The 14,944-nt window shown below is 46.4% G+C and overlaps 1 protein-coding gene across 1 annotated transcript in view; it reads right to left on the bottom strand.

Moving 5' to 3' along the window:
• The window catches only part of LOC149364026 (leucine-zipper-like transcriptional regulator 1), a 34,529-nt gene extending 30,686 nt beyond the window's left edge, over positions 1-3,843 (bottom strand). Inside the window, exon 1 of the mRNA XM_089574019.1 lies at positions 3,747-3,843. The gene's annotated coding sequence lies outside the window, so the exon portion shown is untranslated. The remainder of the gene's footprint in view (positions 1-3,746) is intronic.
• Between the last annotated feature and the right edge of the window lie 11,101 nt (positions 3,844-14,944).

The raw sequence follows: 14,944 nt of genomic DNA, 5'->3' as shown, positions 1-14,944 counted from the left end.
AATCTGCCGATGCGTGGCCCCAGTGAGCGTATTAAGACGAGAGAAACGCGTGATTTTGATGAAATAAGCGTGGTACGCTCAAATTCACTTGTCGAGCAGACGGGTACGACAGACGAAATCTGCCGATGCGTGGCCCCAGTGAGCGTATTAAGACGAGAGAAACGCGTGATTTTGATGAAATAAGCGTGCTACGCTCAAATTCACTTGTCGAGCAGACGGGTACGACAGACGAAATCTGCCGATGCGTGGCCCCAGTGAGCGTATTAAGACGAGAAAAACGCGTGATTTTGAAGAAATAAGCGTGCTACGCTCAAATTCACTTGTCGAGCAGACGGGTACGACAGACGAAATCTGCCGATGCGTGGCCCCAGTGAGCGTATTAAGACGAGAGAAACGCGTGATTTTGATGAAATAAGCGTGCTACGCTCAAATTCACTTGTCGAGCAGACGGGTACGACAGACGAAATCTGCCGATGCGTGGCCCCAGTGAGCGTATTAAGACGAGAGAAACGCGTGATTTTGATGAAATAAGCGTGCTACGCTCAAATTCACTTGTCGAGCAGACGGGTACGACAGACGAAATCTGCCGATGCGTGGCCCCAGTGAGCGTATTAAGACGAGAGAAACGCGTGATTTTGAAGAAATAAGCGTGCTACGCTCAAATTCACTTGTCGAGCAGACGGGTACGACAGACGAAATCTGCCGATGCGTGGCCCCAGTGAGCGTATTAAGACGAGAGAAACGCGTGATTTTGATGAAATAAGCGTGCTACGCTCAAATTCACTTGTCGAGCAGACGGGTACGACAGACGAAATCTGCCGATGCGTGGCCCCAGTGAGCGTATTAAGACGAGAGAAACGCGTGATTTTGTTGAAATAAGCGTGCTACGCTCAAATTCACTTGTCGAGCAGACGGGTACGACAGACGAAATCTGCCGATGCGTGGCCCCAGTGAGCGTATTAAGACGAGAGAAACGCGTGATTTTGATGAAATAAGCGTGCTACGCTCAAATTCACTTGTCGAGCAGACGGGTACGACAGACGAAATCTGCCGATGCGTGGCCCCAGTGAGCGTATTAAGACGAGAGAAACGCGTGATTTTGATGAAATAAGCGTGCTACGCTCAAATTCACTTGTCGAGCAGACGGGTACGACAGACGAAATCTGCCGATGCGTGGCCCCACTGAGCGTATTAAGACGAGAGAAACGCGTGATTTTGTTGAAATAAGCGTGCTACGCTCAAATTCACTTGTCGACCAGACGGGTACAGTTAACTTGAAACACTGGTCATACTCATCCTGGTCATGGCACCAGTCAACTTGAAACTCTGGTCATAATGGTCACGGCGCCAGTTAAGTTTCTCCTCCGGATCGTCGTCGGAATGGCCATTTCGTCCATGATCGTATGTGGTTAGCAGTTCGAAGGGCACTTCGCGCCAGTGGCGGTCCCAGAGATTGGTATTAGGGGGGGGGGGACGAACTTCCGTATACAAAAAAATAAAAAATAGGCACAACATTTTTTTTTATCTACATTTGATTTGTACAACAACTTTTGCGCTTTTTTTTAAATAAAATGATGAACGATATAAACGTTATACCATAACTCTTGCCTTGAATGTTAACGGCTACGTGAGCAATATTCATTTCGATGCCAGGGGGAAACAGGTCGTCGGATGAGACATCCCGCCACGGTGGGTCTAGCAAGGTCAATGCACCTATCCGGGCATTTCACGAGTGCGATTGGCGGCCCTCATTACTCAGTTGGGGGAAGGGGCTTTGTTCCGCCCTTGGTCCCCTCCGACAAGGGGGCTGGGCGGCGCGTCTTGTGAAGCCAACCGAAGGGATGATCCCCACGCTGGCGTCGCTGCGTCTCATGGTGGGATAGGTGGTAGCGGTTTATTTTAAAGAAAAAATAAAAAAGGCGAAGGAAAAGAATGTTGCCGGCCGCGTCAATTGCCATCTGTAGCACGCGAGCTGCAGCCGGCGGAGGTGAAGGGGAAAATATAGCGAGGAGAAGTATGGAGGGGAGCGATGGCAAGAAAGGACAGGAAAGAGCTTTGTATGCTATTTATAAAATACAAAAAGTAATCAAGTTCGCGCCGCTCGCGCGCAAATGTCCGGGCTCTGTCCGAAAGCAAGAGCGCGCGAGCGGTCGTCTGCTCGACAAGTGAATTTGAGCGTAGCACGCTTATTTCAACAAAATCACGCGTTTCTCTCGTCTTAATACGCTCACTGGGGCCACGCATCGGCAGATTTCGTCTGTCGTACCCGTCTGCTCGACAAGTGAATTTGAGCGTAGCACGCTTATTTCATCAAAATCACGCGTTTCTCTCGTCTTAATACGCTCACTGGGGCCACGCATCGGCAGATTTCGTCTGTCGTACCCGTCTGCTCGACAAGTGAATTTGAGCGTAGCACGCTTATTTCAACAAAATCACGCGTTTCTCTCGTCTTAATACGCTCACTGGGGCCACGCATCGGCAGATTTCGTCTGTCGTACCCGTCTGCTCGACAAGTGAATTTGAGCGTAGCACGCTTATTTCAACAAAATCACGCGTTTCTCTCGTCTTAATACGCTCACTGGGGCCACGCATCGGCAGATTTCGTCTGTCGTACCCGTCTGCTCGACAAGTGAATTTGAGCGTAGCACGCTTATTTCAACAAAATCACGCGTTTATCTCGTCTTAATACGCTCACTGGGGCCACGCATCGGCAGATTTCGTCTGTCGTACCCGTCTGCTCGACAAGTGAATTTGAGCGTAGCACGCTTATTTCAACAAAATCACGCGTTTCTCTCGTCTTAATACGCTCACTGGGGCCACGCATCGGCAGATTTCGTCTGTCGTACCCGTCTGCTCGACAAGTGAATTTCAGCGTAGCACGCTTATTTCAACAAAATCACGCGTTTATCTCGTCTTAATACGCTCACTGGGGCCACGCATCGGCAGATTTCGTCTGTCGTACCCGTCTGCTCGACAAGTGAATTTGAGCGTAGCACGCTTATTTCATCAAAATCACGCGTTTCTCTCGTCTTAATACGCTCACTGGGGCCACGCATCGGCAGATTTCGTCTGTCGTACCCGTCTGCTCGACAAGTGAATTTGAGCGTAGCACGCTTATTTCAACAAATGACACGCGTTTCTCTCGTCTTAATACGCTCACTGGGGCCACGCATCGGCAGATTTCGTCTGTCGTACCCGTCTGCTCGACAAGTGAATTTGATCGTAGCACGCTTATTTCAACAAAATCACGCGTTTTTCTCGTCTTAATACGCTCACTGGGGCCACGCATCGGCAGATTTCGTCTGTCGTACCCGTCTGCTCGACAAGTGAATTTGAGCGTAGCACGCTTATTTCAACAAAATCACGCGTTTCTCTCGTCTTAATACGCTCACTGGGGCCACGTATCGGCAGATTTCGTCTGTGGTACCCGTCTGCTCGACAAGTCACTAAAAAAACAATTTCGTAACCGCCGCGGACGTGCTCTTTCGCTTGGCGAACAGGCGGCGGCCACTCCGGGCAAGGCTGCTCTAACGAGCTGGGCGGTTGCGGCGCGACAGCGTAGCTGTAGGCGGAGGAGAATGTAAAAGGGAGAGGGAAGAAATAGTCTGGCCACACTGGGTTTTAGTTCACAATCTGGCAACCTTATAACCTGGCAACACTGGAAGTCGCGCAAGTCTGGCAACACTACAGTATGGCAACACTGGGATAGCAGACGGCGGGTACGTCTCACGAAACTCTGCCCCCACCTACGATCGAGCTAGGAAGCCACAGTGCGGGTCTCTGCACGGCAACGCTGCCGTACTTCAAGCCATTTTCAAGCAACCAAAAAGCTCAAACGCTCTTGGAAGGAATACGCATGCGAACTAGAAACCTAAAGTAACCTAAAGTGAGTCTTTTCGTTACGTTCACAGCAACGGTGGCGCATACGGTGACAACAAAAACTACCGCATACACAACCCACGATGTCAACAAACCAACAAGCAGACAGAAAAAGCCAAGGGAAGTGTCTCCTGCGACCCGGTCGCAATAACGCAAGCGTTATTTTCACCCGTGACGTCGCATCCGGTTTGAAAAATGACGCCACGTCCGGCCATTTTTTTGTTGTTTTTGTCATGTTTGAGCCGAGCTACAGCCGAGCCGAGCATTGCTTGCAGTAGGAGAATGGACGGACGGTGGGAGCTACGCGCGCTCGTGTTGCCCGTGAGCAATTTCTCTGTTCTTCCTGTCTTTTGGTATGTATGTACTGTATGTATTGAGTGATTGCCCGTTATATGGCATTCGGCATTTCATTTTGAACTTCCTTGCGCCCGAATATTTTGTGTTTGCAGATCACCCAGGACTAGCACTGAGCCCGCTTGCCCGGCAGTGGACACAAAGGCCCTAAAGGTGAGACTCGTCTGTTTTATCCTGAGTTCTGCTCAAAAGCTCAGTGCAGTTCGACAGAAGAGAATATGCGCTGAGTATGTTTTTGTACCTTTTGTCAGCCCGGCCAAACGTAACTTTTGGTCATGTAAAACAGGCATGGTTAGCCTGCGCCCGAAAAAAAAGGCGGGAAACCTTTGACAACAGTCCGTTTATGCGGTGAGTTTTGTGCGCGGTCCGATTTTTTGTGCCCCCGCTAATAGGAAAGTGTATAGATTACTGATTTAATGGTTCATTTTACAGTTGTGTTGCTGTTTATCCATACGAGCCGCTTTCCGAAACAAGGGCACTAATTGCGGCGAGATAAGCGATTACGCTTTGGTGTCTGCAGCGCGTAAACATGTTCTTTTAAATTTATTTCCATTTCAGAAAACGGCACTTGAAAAACCGAAATGCAGTTTACTTGTATGCACGGACCTTTCCGATTCCTGCATCGAGTCCGGCGTTCTCTTGCTGGCGCAGAGGCTGAACAAAATGGGACGATAGAATGCGGAAGCAGCAAAGGCTTTAAGGCGCCACTAGGTGAGCTCTCCACCTCCTGTGAATTTTAAAACTAGTGCTGTGCCACCTGCACTGAGCTTCAGTATTACACGGGGAAGGTGATTGGACCCACGTAGCTAACTAGCATGGAGCGTATGAGGCTACTGGAAAAGCAAGCTTTCTTTTATTAAGAGCTTATTACAGGTGATACTGCAAAGAGTCCTTAAGAAGGGGAACATTGTGGACAAAGTGCTTGATGTCCTTTGATATTTTGGAAGCTTGTGAGTTGCATAAAGCTCACAAGGCACTGTTGCAGTGTGTGACAGGTCATTGTGGTAATGATGATTATGTGGCCATTTGCTTTGCACGGGTGAGTGGCAGTTTTTCGCCCTGGCTGTCAAGTAGAAAGAAAAAACAAAAAGAAAATGTGGGAACATTAACTCTTAATGTGGCTTTCACCTGCAGACACCAGGTTAACAAAGCCTGCCCGTATAGTGAACAAAGCAACTCTGCTGTTACGGATCTAGCAAATTATAATTTTGAAAGTGGGCCTCCTGCTGTGAAACCGGGAACGTTTGTGCCCCTAGAGACAAGCAGAGGCGAGAAGCCATAGGTGAATGTAGGTAGGACAGGTAGCTGAACGAGGGAGTAGTTCCCATATTTGAAGAACACATGGAAAGACAAGGACGAGGCGTTGTTTGTGTTGTTCCTTCTATGTTTGTCTCTTTTTTTTCCCCCACAAGTTAAAAGTCGATATTTGTTGTAGTTTCACTTTTTGAGACAGCCAAAAGATAGAGCACAGGGATGACTCACACAGCATTAGTGTTTTCGTTTCGTTCCTACTGTTTTGTGTACTTGCACCTCTTGACCTCAAATGCGGCATTGTCATGATCTTACGTGGCGCTATGCTGATAAAGGATTTGTGCGGCACACCTATGGGTGCGTGGCGTTCAGGTTCAAGCACCAACATAGGGCTTCCAGTGCAGCAGGAATTATGAGAGGAAAAAAAGCCTCAAAGATGGGGATGGGCAGTTTAGCTCTTCGGTTTGCTTTTTGTGAAAAATTCTGTGGCAGGAGGTTACATGTCAGCCCACCCCTTATGTAATGCTGCCTTTGGGCCGTTGAGGTACAGATAAACTGATAAATAAACAACAAAAAGTAGTTTCTGTTCAAACAGTATAATTTGCAGCTTTGGTGGAGGATTTTCTGTGGCCCCTTCAGGGAGTGTTTACCCAGAAATTGTAGTTATTCCTTAATGCCTCTTGGTCCGAAGAACCAAACAGTAATCAATTGCCCTCATGCCTCTTGATGAGGGAATCTGAGTGGTTGAAATGATAATTTACCATAGCTGTAAACAGTAATGGCTGGGTGTATCGCCGGAGAGAACTGAAGTCATCTACTGGACTGAGTGGTAAGAATTTCGGGTTGGTTAAAGCACAGATGGCTTAACATCATATCGCCAGATCTTGCACTGTTGGCGTGTGTGATTGTTGCGGTATATGTGGCTGGTGAGCTGTCAGCTTGGGTGTGACAAAAGTTGTAAGCTCAGCCAGACATGCCTGTGCTGTTTGAGCTCTGGGCAAGAGCTTTGTGCGAGGCCACTGCACTGTGTCCCTGTTGTACATTTGGCTTTTGTGGTGCTCCAACTTCCTCCTTCCCCCACCTTTGCTCGGAATGTCGCCATGGGAGTGAGAGAAATTGGTGTGATGTAATTAGAGCAGTGGCATGGCCATAAGATCCATCCGCACAGTACCACTTATAGGTTGTTTGCTGGTTTGGCACCGCGGTCAGGATTGAGGTGAGTTGTGAGTGGGCCACAATGGAAAATGACATTAGACCAGCAGCAAACATGGCACCAATGGTGGAGAGCAAACTTTGATCTCTGTGTTGCCATTGTTGTCAAAGTTATCTGTGAGGCCATCAAGGGCAGCACCTGTTCTGAATGCATCGCATAGCAGTAGATCAGAACTTCACTTTTACACTTGGGTCATGGGCCTCACTGCAGGAGGTGTATCAGTCAGTTCAGATTTCACATTGAAACGCATCAAATTCAGCAACCTTACTAGTCATAAGTACAGTGAAACCTCATTAAGGTGTACCTCGTAGCACTGCAGAAAAACTATGTGCAAAGCGGCAATATGCCCAAACTGAAAGCGGCCTGAATATATCCACTTACCTGATAAAAAATGATTCCTGATCAATTTTTTAAAATGTGCACACGAAACCTTTTAACTGCATAGCTACCGTTCAGCCTCGAATGTGGCTTGAGCAGGGTATGTAATCCTAAGGCAAAATAACCGCTGGTCCTTAAGGGTCCTTAAAGAAGGCAAGCATAGCAGGGGGCGGCAGAAAGGTACATGGGCGGATAAGATTAAGCAGTTTGCCGGGATACGGCCACAGCTGGCGAAGGACAGGGTTAATTGTAGAGACATGGGAGAGGCCTTTGCCCTGCAGTGGGCGTAGTCAGGCTGATGATGATGATGACACTGCCATCCTGCTGCAGAACATCTGCAAAGAGCCCTTCACAGGCAGCGTGGCTGTCAATACTGAGAGCTTCGCCCTGATGTGACACACTGCAGCTTATTTAATTTGGGAAGCACGCTATCCATGACAGCGTTGGTAATATGAGAACGCAATGAGAAGGGGCTGGACCACAGCTGCACAGTGGCGCAGGTCAGCCGGCAACGCAGCAATGATAGGTGCGGCGCATGGAGGAAAACTGAAATCTGCTGCAGAAAGCCCAAGTCATGTGACAGCGATTAGCAGTAGCTATAGCAGTGGCACATCTGCATGGCTAGGGTCGTGGCTTCTCGTACACCAGCACCTGCAAACAGGTTAGTGACGAGCCTCGGGTGTGGTGGGGACAGGCTGGCACCCCCCTTTCCTTACAATGGGAGGGAAAAGTTCTCTCTTTCCAGATGCGTCAAGCAGCTGCAAGTAGGCTAGGCATGTCAGCAACATGTCTTATTATGTCAGTGTGGCGTATGCATTAAAGCACTCATGAACTTTCCTTTTAAATAATATGCATTTTAAAAAAACTGTGCAGCCAGTAGTTTTTTAAACTTTGGCATATCCGTATCTTTACCTTCTCTCAGTATTGGTCACTGGCTACAAAACTGGAAAACTGCTCCTATGGAATTTTGGCTTGCGACAAAGACTGCTCCAAAATGCTCGTGGCCATTCCCTCCTCTGCACATGCTGTGTGGTGTGTAATATTCATTGTTCCCATGGGCATTGTCACATATGGCCAGCTGGGTGGTGTGTATCGTTTGCATAAGGACTTATGGGCACTGAGAAATTCCCTAGGCAGCCGCTTGGCCACCCACTGATTTCAACGTGATTGCACTCTGCTTTTCAATGAATGCTAAATCCTGACGTGATGGTGTCTGCAAATTTTTTTGCCACATTCCCCCCCTTTCTTTGTCTCCTTTTATTATTTTTTTCTTGGATGTTGCAAGTGCTGTTTTATGCAAGAAGCTTGAATTAGGAGCTTCGAAAAATTTGATTGCTGGTCTGCACGTGATTGTCTCCATGTCCAGGTTTTGCGCCATTTCCTAATCCCTGGCATTTATTGGCACTTTCACTTCTTTAAAAGTTTTGTGTGTGTGTGTGTGTGTGCTGGCACAAATTTTGGAAAGCTCTTTTTCTAGCGCTTGCAAGTTCTTTCCATATTTTCGTTTTTCATGGGGCTGGAGCTTCATGGCACATCCAGTCCATCAACTATTCCTTTGCATTTTCAGATACTTTGTCCCATTGCATTTGTGTAGTGTGGAGGAGCCGCCGCTGCTCTTAGGATGCTTTGTCTCCTTGCTTTTTTTCATAGCCTTCTCCGCAGTGCTCAGGTGCATTTGGGCAAAGTATCGAAAAATGATGACTAGCTTGGCTGGCATTTCCTCTTAGTCAATGAATGCACCATGCCGTCAGAATTTGACGAAATTATGGACATGTACACCGGGGAATCATTTCAGAAAGTTATCCAGGATTTATATTGTGAAGAAATATAGTGTAACTTGCATAATTTTTGGGTTTGTTATACGGCAGATTACACGAACCAAGAACAGAATAGCAAGGTTCTACTATATTTCTCTGAAGGGCTGTGATGGCTTTACAGGGTGTGTAGCAACCTTGAACCATCAGGGGAATTTTCTTTACCTGTAAAAATGAGTGAATTGGGAGGAATACGATCAAGAAAGTGGCCAAGTTGGAAAAAAGGACTGACTGAAATTAACGCAGTGGTCTGCCGCAAGTTTCAACGGTACTGTGAGTGCCCAGCACACAGTCTGTTCACATTGGCGTGGCATATTTTTGCTTCTAACACGTATGAGGCATGGCAGCCTGTCTGTTCTGGGTGCCTTTTTCTTGTCATCCATGATGTGAGCATTGTATATACTGGTTCATTCTGTACAGGTTCCCGGACTCAAGAGTAAATTTGGGCTGGTGCATATGGATAGACATAGCTGCATTCAAAAGTATTTTCTGTGGAATAAGCCGTAGTCGTAGCGATGTGCAGAGTTCATGCACTTTCAGTGTACTCATGCAAGGAGCCACGCCACCCTAGCGTGGCATCAAAATCAATCTGAAAATCTTGCTCTCAGGCCTCATCAATCTTGTGGGCCATTGCAGAAACAAACAAATAGAGGCTAGTTTCTCTGCAGTTCGAGCTGTGATAAGGTCATAGGAAGCTGATATTTTTTATGGAAATCTCTTGGTGCTTGTCCCATGGCATTGCTGCTGTCGAAAGGGATGCCAGTGTGAGCACAGGGTGCCTTCATTGGAAAGGCAGGAAACGGCAGTACTTTTCACTGATTTAAAAACCAACCTTTGAAAGCCTGAAATAATCTCTGGCAGTACAATGATAAGTTTATGAATCCCCTGAAAGCATGCGGAGTGTTTCGTTTAGATAATTTTCCAGCATTTTCTCAAAGTGGTGCTCTTTGTTTCTTCTGTAAAAGCACATATGGCCACCACTCTTATGAACCATTAAAAGAGAGCAGAAACTTGTGAGCATAATTTTAAGAAACTTCCAAATCTAAGAGCCCAGACCACTGAGGCACTTTTCGTCAGGTGAGAAGGAAAACAGCTGCCAAAATTGCTGCACAGATTCCAAATTGAAATCTGCCAGCATCTGTGGGCCCGTTATGGCTAGGGATTCCAGTGTGGTGAAACCCATACACAAAAGTTAAGCGGGCCATGTCCCGTCAAGAATGGTGCATCTGGGACAGCATTTCACGGTTGGATCTGTCTCTAGGTGTCACGAGGCAGCATGGAAGACGTAGTCTTGTTAAAGCTCTCAATCGCGTTGTGGCTTGAGCTGCTGTTCATTGATTTTTCGTGGAATCTTTTGTTTCTCAGCAGTGTGCCACATCACGTCATGCGCCTTTTCAGTGTGAACTGCGACAAGAGCATCTCCACTTGCCACCTTACAAATTCAAGCTGTCAGGCTTTTCCCTGCACACAGTTATGCTTTAGGCAAATTTTACCATTCTACATGATTTCCTCTCATTCACTGAGATGCTTAGTAAGCATTAGGATGTGATAAATTATGAGAAGTAAAATATTGGTGTAGAATATTCCGTTTCATTGCTGCATTTTGAGGAAACATGTTTTTATTGTAATTTTAACTATCTGTATTGATATCTGAACTACTCTAGAATATTCAGTTGCATTTGCTGTGAATTTTATTGCTGTTATCTGCTTCAAAATGAAAAAATTGATGTTGCCACGCACTTGGTAGAGAACATCAAATGCTGGGAAGAATAAAGAAAAGGGTAGCCACCTATAGTAAAGAGATGGACTTCGTAAAAGGAGCTTTCTCAAACAGGGGAAGCAAATCTCTTTTCAATGCAGCTTTTGCAGCTTCATTAATTTTTTTCTGTGAATTGATCACGTATACTGTCCATTATTATCGCCACTATGTTTCTCGCTTCGGCCATCGGGAATTCAAAATGAGTAGCTTGCTGGACACCCAGTTTTAATTTTCTTTGTTGAATGCTTCAGCTTGCCTAGATAGCATATTTAACTCAGGAATGCATTTAACGTTTACATTTTAGTCTTTTTGTCCGCAGATTTTTGTTATTCTGTGCACACCGCAAGGAAACTCGACTGTGTAAACCATGCGGAAAGATATTTGTTTGAGTGGGATTAGATTCTTATTTTATGTGCAATGTGGATAGCAGCAATGCACTGCACTGGGAGCATTTCATCCAATGCAAGCAGATGCTGCTTTCAGTTGGCATCTAGATCACAAGGGCTTATCCAAGCTGCAACGGGAACAGGAGCATTGCTGAGAACTAGGTCTAATTTCATACATAGCAAAGCGCAAGGAAAGCAAATATTTATTTTAAAAATGCATTGTACAAAACAAATTTTATCTGCTTGTGAATGCGCAATATACTCGCAAGATCACCAAAAAGACTCCCAGAAATTGTTGCACCCTTTTATCCTTTTGGAATGGGCAGAGTGTTCCAAAGCGGCCGCCGCGGTGGCTCAGTGGCTATGGTGCTCGGCTGCTGGCCCGAAAGACGCGGGTTCGATCCCGGCCGCGGCGGCTGAATTTCTTTGGAGGAGAAATTCGAGGCCCGTGTACTGTGCGATGTCAGTGCACGTTAAAGAACCCCAGGTGGTCGAAATTTCCGGAGCCCTCCACTACGGCGTCTCTCATAGCCTTAGTCGCTTTGGGACGTTAAACCGCATAAACCAAACCAAACCAGAGTGTTCCAAAGCTAAATACAATGCTGAAATCACGTATTCGGACTGAGATCGTCCCAAGTGAGCTGCTTGGTTTCAGAACTCGACGTTGCTCCTCACCCGCTTGGCTTTGCTAATTATATTGTAGTACCGGCCGGCAATTCGAAAAGCCCTGCTATGCACAGCATGTGTACGAGCAGACGACGCAGCAGTCCCTTTGTCTACTTTTGGAGCCCGCGTGACCAGGGTTGATGCTCTTGGGAGTGACGTCATAACACACCCCGGCACTCAGAAAGCGAAAGCGCTCAGTATAAGTAGCACGGTAATAAATTATTTATAGTGCATATATGAATCGTGCAGCATGTGTCATGTATATGTGCCCTGGGGCAATGCAATATTTGAAACAAAGACGCCAACCAAAAATTTGTTGTCCCCCATTTTAAGATTTTGTGTTTAGTATATGGAGCTTTTGACCTCCTGTGTGCCAGCGTCGGAAGCTGCAAAAGGAAATGCGGCAGTGTTGTGGGTTGGCCAAGCTTAACTGCCAAGACTTGAAACCTGATAATTTCATTCTCTTAATTAGTACTGGTCTGACCCAGTGAAAACCTTCCGTTGTTTGTCTTGACTATTGTCATTCTCTCTTGAGCTCTGTGCACACTTCTTTTTGTGTGTGGTTCTTCCAGCACATCTTCAACTATGTTGCTTTTATCCTTTTTTTTTTAAGGTCTTTCAAATGTCCATGCACAAGGCCACTACAGGAGTGCGTAGGCTGCTGCGATAAACTGTTGGGAGATGTTTAACAGTACCTTTTCCTGGGCTAGTTGGTGTGACATTGTGTTCACGAAAGTAAAAACAGTGCTAAATTCTACACAAACCACACAGACTGCAGCGCCTATCTTGTCCGTCTCTCTGTGTGGTTTGTGTAGAATTTAGCACTGTTTTTACTTTCCTGAACACAATTGGGGGATGTTCTTATCTTTTTCTCTCTTGCATACATTCCATTTTTTTTTGTGTGTGTGCATTTGTTTGTGGGTTTCTCCTGGTGGTTTATTAGTTGCATTTTACTTTTCTGAGCTTGCCCACTTTTGTTTTCTCTTTTCATGGCATCCAACCCTGCATATGGCTGACACTAGGGGAGGGACTGCAGCAACCGACCTTGCATGACGCAGCATTCTCTGGTCCAAGGCACCTATTCATCGTTCCAGGCTACTGGCTCAAGAACATGCTCACAAGTCTGCACCTTGGCCTACAAGCAGAATGACAATATACCCATTGCTGCCAGAACTGCTGTGCCAAATAAAGTATTCCTACCAACGTGCCTTGTCGGTGATTAATGAAGCATATGAATAGATTACTAACAACTTGGTTGGCCCTATAGAAAAATCATGTTACAAAACAGTCGGTTGAGACCGTACCCAGCCTCCACATTGTTTCCTGTGCAGAGCCGCATATTGCCTTTCTGTTTATGCCCCTGCAGCAGAAAATGCTGCACAAAGTTAATGAGGAAAAGAAATTTCACTGACAAGCTGCTCTGAGACTACTGCTAGAAGGGTACTGAAGCCCCGTGAAAATGTAGATCAGGTAATGAATGTTCGTGGGTGCTGCACGTGTACTTTCGATGCATAGGAGGGGCCAGTTTCAACTTTCTTTTACAGGTAGGTAGCACCTTTTCTGATTGCACCATCCCTTGATGTGGGATGCTTCTGCCTATACCACCACCTCATTCAGCACTGACAGTGCTAGGAAAGCTCTTGCTGAATATTGTAATCTGGGTGCTTTTAACTGAATGGTCTTTGTAGGTATTTCAAAAAGGCTAGGCAACCATCCTAGCACTACTGGGGTTCCAACCCACTGCAAACTAGGCAGATTCTGTAGCGCTTGGCTCTCGCTGGCAGTTAGTGAAATTGGTATCTCCCTAAACTGCACTCTGAAAGAGCATAAAGGAAACTCTTCCACGGTAATTCATGCCATGCAACATGACATGGAAAACATCTCGTGGCTAGTTCATCCATTGTTTTCAGGTTCAAGACATTTGCCAATTTCTATACGGTAGCTTCAGTCTGTTGCAAACTACGTTTCTCTTGAAGGCAATTTTTGAGCAGGAATTGGGTTTCACCCAGTTTTCATGGTGATGCTTTGGGTGCACAAACTGGGTAATGTTGGTCTTTACCTGTTAACAAAGGGCCCTAAAAGTTTAAAATGATATTTGGTAAATTCGATTTACAGTCTTCTCTTACCGTTTCTGACCTATCTTTCCTCAAACAGAACAGTGGCTGATTGAATTCGCATCACTTGTTAATGTCAGATTAAATTTTTTCTTGCTCTAACCCTTCTTAGCTGCTAAGGGCCATTATTGCCCGAGAGGTATGTAGGGTGTGTACTGTACACACACGGAAATCGCTTCATTCAAATCTGCGGTATTTACGAAAAGGTACTTCGGTCCCGTCAGAATCTCGTATTTCAGTGCGACAAAACTGCCGGCAGTACACGCTTATTCAACGGCCGTCCAGTTTACCTGTCCTGGCCGATGATGAAGCATGGCAGTGCAGCGTGCTGCACGCGGCCATCGTGTTTTCGACAGCCCCCGGACCGATAGTCTATGAAAGGCTATTACATGCACTATGCGCGCGTTGCTTGGTGTGGGTTGTGCTCTTTGCGGCTGCTTCACTGCAGTTCTTTTTTTTTTCCCTGCGCTCCTGTCACGACGTGGGACCAGTTTATTTTAGAACGTGCGAGGCCGATCGAGTGGCATCTATGAGGCGACGCTAATGCTGCCAGTGCTGATGAGCGGTCGCGTAAGAATGACAAGACTGGTGAATTAATTAAACTCTCTGGTCGGGCTTTCTTTATTCCGAACTCTGTGTGGAGAACTATTTTCGGTCCCCTTACCCTTAATTTCAAATCGGCATGATTTGAACAAATTTTCAGACCCTTAACAGTTTATGCCCGACCATTGGCGCTTGGCGTTGCAACGATATATATCATTTTCATGGCGCGCACACAATTTGGCTCTAAACGTGATGGTCCTTGCCTTCATCTTCAAAAGTCTTGGCGCAAATCTCAAAAGTTTACTCGCAACAAACATAAATATAAGACTGCTCAAAGAGAGCAGCACGCGGCTACAAAACCACCGTGCCGCGCACACGTGTCCACTCTTGGCACCCTCAGTTCGAATAGAATTTGACCAAAAGTTTGAGCTAAGAAAGCGGGCACGAAACAACGAGAGTTCATCGTGTGCGTGTGTTTGAGGAAAGGTCGAGCACAATAGGTTTTGCCACTAAAAGCACTGATCGTGGTGCTTGCGTGCGGTACAGCGAAACGGTGATATCGATACGAGATGGAAGTACGCGTGATA

This window comes from Amblyomma mixtum, chromosome 2 (assembly GCF_055824585.1).
Source record: "Amblyomma mixtum isolate Tamu chromosome 2, ASM5582458v1, whole genome shotgun sequence".
Lineage (NCBI taxonomy): Eukaryota > Metazoa > Arthropoda > Arachnida > Ixodida > Ixodidae > Amblyomma > Amblyomma mixtum.
This window is presented reverse-complemented; position numbering and strand designations above follow the sequence as displayed.